Raw genomic sequence first — 5121 nt, forward strand, 5'->3', positions numbered from 1 at the left:
TGAGGGAATCAAGAATCAATATTCCGCACCATACACCCCTCAACAAAACGGTGTTGCGGAGAGGAAGAACCGAACGTTGATGGATGCGGCAAGGACCATGATGGCGGAGTTCAAGTCTCCGTACAACTTTTGGGCCGAAGCCATCAACACCGCGTGTCATGCATCCAATCGGCTCTACCTCCGCAAGGGCTTGAACTAAGACTCCATATGAGATACTCACCGGTAACAAGCCCAACCTCAAGTGCTTCCGGGTATTCGGGTGTAAGTGTTTCATTCTCAAGAAAGGTGTTCGGTTGTATAAATTCGAGGCTAGAGCTTATGAGGGCATATTTGTTGGTTATGCTACAAACTCTCATGCTTACCGTGTCGTCAATAAATCCACGGGACTTATTGAGGAGACGTGTAACGTGGAGTTTGATGAGAATAACGGCTCCCAAGTGGAGCAAAGTGGCACTTGTGATGTAGGTGATGAAATTCCTCCTCAAGCCATAAGAAGAATGGGTGTTGGTTTCATCCTACCCATTGAGGAACCCCTTGTGGCCGAAGGAGAAGGACAATGCTCCACTCAAGTGGAGCCATCACCAACCCAAGGCCCACACGCTCCCGAAGAACAAAGTGAAGGCCCTCAACCTCATGAACAAGACCAAGGGCTAGATCATACTCAAGACGGTGTGGACACACCAAGTGATGCCCAAGGTCAAGTTCTCTCCCCCGAGCAAGTTCAAGATCAAGAACAAGTTCATGATGGAGCTCAAGATGATCAAGTAACTGCTCCTCAACTCACCGCCGAGGAGGAATTAGAGCGTCGTGCCACCAAGGTTGCTTCCAAGCTCTCCACCAAGGATCATCTCATGACGAATGTGCTTGGAAGCTTAAGAAAGGGGGTAAGCACTCGTAGACAATTAGCAAATTATTGTGAGCATCACGCGTTTGACTCTTGTGTGGAATCCCACAAGGTCTATGAGGCGCTAGAAGATCCGGATTGGCTCAATGCCATGCACGAAGAACTCAACAACTTCGAGCGCAACAAAGTGTGGATATTGGTACCAAGGCCAACGGGGAACCACAATGTCATTGGAACCAAGTGGATATTCAAGAACAAGCAAGATGCCCATGGGATTATCATTCGCAACAAGGCTCGTTTGGTAGCACAAGGCTACTCCCAAGTCGAGGGTATCGACTACGGTGAAACCTTTGCTCCCGTTGCTCGTCTTGAATCCATTCACATGTTGATTGCATATGCTTCTGATCATAACTTTAAGTTACATCAAATGGATGTGAAGAGTGCTTTTCTTAATGGTCCCATTAATGAATTGGTGTACGTCAAGCAACCCCCCGGGTTCGAGGATCCCTACTTTCCCGATCATGTGTATCAACTCGATAAGGCACTCTATGGCCTTAAACAAGCCCCACGTGCATGGTATGACCACCTTACCGAGTTGTTACAAGACCGTGGCTTTGAAGTTGGGATAATCGACCCCACTCTTTTTACTAAGAAGGTCAAAGGGGAGTTGTTTGTGTGCCAATTATATGTTGATGATATTATCTTTGGTTCTCCTAACAAAGCTTTCAATGAGGAATTTGCCGCTCTCATGACCTCAAAGTTCGAGATGTCCTCCATGGGAGAGTTGAAGTTCTTTCTAGGGTTCGAAGTGAAGCAAAGAAGAGAAGGAACCTTCATCAATCAATCCAAATAGAGAGAAGTGCATATTACACCCCTCAACTATAGCCCTAGTCTAATATACAACCCCAACTCCAAAACCGTCTAATCTGCAACCTCCAACTCTTAAAACCGGCCAAAATTCAACCCTCCCCTCCCCTTGACCGGTTTTGACCAGGTTTGACCCATTGATTGATGAACAGTAAGTTCGGAAAAAAATGAAAATTCAGAAAAATAAAATTTTAGAAAGCATTTTTTGCCTCCGGATGAACAGTATTTCAAAAAAATTGGGAACATAATTTTTAAAAAATAAATTTGACTTTTCACCGGTGAACAGTATTAAAAATTCAGTTTTTTTTACATGTACCCGAAGGTAATAAATTGGAAAAAAAATTCACCGGGATTTGTTTTTTGAATTACTGTAAACAACATGAACAGTATTCAAAAAAGTAAAAAAAATCAGGAAAATCATTTTTTCATTGCATGAACAGTGACCGAGGGAAAATTTTCGTTCCAAAAGTTCGAACTTTTTTTGAATTACTGTTCGCACGGTGGAAAAGTCGAAATTATTTTTAAAATTTTGTTCCCAACTATTTCTTGAATTTACAATTTTTTATTTTTATTTTTTTGAATTTTCCATTTTTTTTCAAATTTACTATTCATCAGTCAATGGGTCAGACCCGGTCAAAACCAGTCAAGGGGAGAGGAGGGTTGAATTTTGGCCGGTTTTAAGAGTTGGAGGTTGCAGATTAGACGGTTTTGGAGTTGGAGGTTGTATATTAGACTAGGGCTAGAGTTGAGGGGTGTAATATGCACTTCTCTCATCCAAATACACTCAAGACATGCTCAAGAGATTCAAGCTAAGTGACGTCAAGCCGGCTTCCACTCCAATGCCCACCAAGTGCCAACTTGACTTAGATCCCAATGGTAAAGTGGTGGATCAAAAGATATATCGTTCCATGATTGGATCCTTGCTTTACCTTTGTGCATCTAGATCGGACATCATGTTGAGTGTGGGAATTTGTGCACGGTTTCAAGCCGCACCTAAGGAAAGTCACTATGTGGCGGTCAAACGAATCTTTCGATATTTGGCTCATACCCCAAACTTTGGCTTATGGTACCCAAGAGGATCAATCTTCAAGCTTGTAGGGTACTCGGATTCCGATTGGGCGGGAGACAAAGTAGATAGGAAGTCCACTTCCGGAGGGTTCCAATTCTTTGGTTGCTCTTTGGTAAGTTGGTCTTCCAAAAAGCAAAGTTGTGTGTCTCTCTCGTCCACCGAAGCGGAGTATGTTGCGGCCGGTAGTTGTTGTGCACAACTCTTATGGATGAGGCAAACTCTAAAGGATTATGGTGTCACTTGTGACAAAGTGCCTCTTTGGTGTGACAATGAAAGTGCCATCAAGATCTCTCTCAACCCGGTGCAACACTTCAAGACGAAGCATATTGAGATCCGGTATCACTTCATCCGGGATCACATTAGGCGAGGAGAGATCAAGCTCAACTACGTCAACACTCATGATAACCTTGCAGATATCTTCACGAAGCCCTTGGATGAAGCAAGATTTCGCGAGTTAAGGCATGAGCTAAATATCATGGATTCGAGCAATGTTGCGTGAACCCTTGCACACCCCACCATACTCAACGTGTTGTCCTATTTAGATGTAGGCATGGACATAGGGGGAGTGATGTTCTCTCAATGAACTCTCCCTCCCTCCATTATGCATAAATCAATCTAGTCTTTCACATTAGCCATTTTTGATGGTACTTGTGCTTCAAAGACGAGTTTTGGTCATGGACCCAAGGATAATTCTTTGCGGTGCCATACCAATTGACTCAAACATAGGTGGCTACGGCCACCGCCCTCTCTTTTGGAGAGGTGGTGTCTCGTGGTTGGTTCGTTTGTCATGTGCCTTTCTGGTTTTGTGTGTTGCGTGGTCTTGTGGTGTTGTGTTGGCCCGGAGTTATTTTGTGCAAAGATCCAGTTTTTCGGGCTCGATACGTGCATCTTCTTGAGCCCACGGTACTACCGCGTCTGGGCATGGTACTACCACTTGGGAGGCACGGTACTACCGCGCCACAGCATGGTACTACCGCACCACGCGGTACTACCATGTCTGGGCACGGTACTACCACGCCGTCAAGGGCGCGTGGGGGGTTATGACTCGGGCAGGGGAGTTCCAACTCCCCATACCCATTCACTGTCTCTCTCTCCACGTCTCTCCCTCTCAAGAACGGCGCCGGAGGCCCTTGCCGGATCTCCGTCTCCGGCCACTCTCCTCGGATTCCGACCGGTGGGATCGTTCCCCACCACTTCCTCTTGCCATGGACCAAGGTTTTTCCCCAAATCCCTCTCTTTCTTGGCTGTTTTCTTGCTTCTAGGCTTTTGGGGAGAAACTTGTTGTTCTTGAGATTTTAGGTCAAATCTATTCAAGAGTAGGATGTAGGAGAGTCGTGATGCGTAGGAAACATACTTGATATGCTGTCTTGTGGTAGTTTTGTCCAACCGTAGTACTGCCGTGTTTTCGCGGGCTTTCTCAGATTTGAACCAGTTCAGATCTGACGCGGTGCGGTACTACCGTGCCCGATGTGCGATACTACCGCTCCTGCGGTACTACCGCCCGTCAGGAGCGGTACTACCATACCGTGCGGTACTACCGCTCTACAGACGCGGTACTACCGCGCCGGCCGCGGCGCTAAGGTCGTACTACCGCTCCTACACCCGGTACTACCGTGATCTTGCACGGTACTACCGCGTCTAAGAGCCGTACTACTCTCTTAGCTCCGCAGCTCTTGGCAGTACTACCATAGGGATCAAATCTCTCTCTAGGCATGTATCATGTGTGCCTTCTACTTGTTTCACTTGCTTTGTTGTGGTCTTTGCATTAATCTCTCTTGGCCGTTGTGGGTGTTTTTGCGTTCTGTGTCTCAGGTGGTGGCTCTCGCCGTTCCAATCCTAGTCGTGACACTGGCTCCAAGCGTCTGCGCAACCCCCAAGATGAAGCTCCAAAGGGCTCCAATGCCCCCAAGCGCAATGTCAAGACCACTGCCAGCAAGCACAAGGAACCGGCTAAGGGCATGGACGAGATTTCAACCACTAAGTATGTCGAGCGCCGAAAGATCAATCCCTATGTGAATCCTCGGGCTATTCTCAGAGGCACCGAGTTGTTCTGGACCAAGCAACACGCTCTCATCTATCTGGATGTGATCAAGAACAAGCAGAATACCTACGTGAAGGTACTCCCCAATGGGAAGTCATCTTGGGTGTTGAACTCCTTTCTGGATATCATGCATCGCATCTTCCGCAACACTCTGTTCCCACGCATTGGCGACAAGGACAAGGTTCATGCATATCTAATGGACATGTTGCTCTTGTGTGCAGAGGCACGTTCTTCTCAGACTCGGCCACTTGATGTCTCTCACATCATGTGGTGTGAGCTTCGGTTTGCGGTGTTCACTCG

This window comes from Triticum aestivum, chromosome 6A, assembly GCF_018294505.1.
Source record: "Triticum aestivum cultivar Chinese Spring chromosome 6A, IWGSC CS RefSeq v2.1, whole genome shotgun sequence".
NCBI lineage: Eukaryota > Viridiplantae > Streptophyta > Magnoliopsida > Poales > Poaceae > Triticum > Triticum aestivum.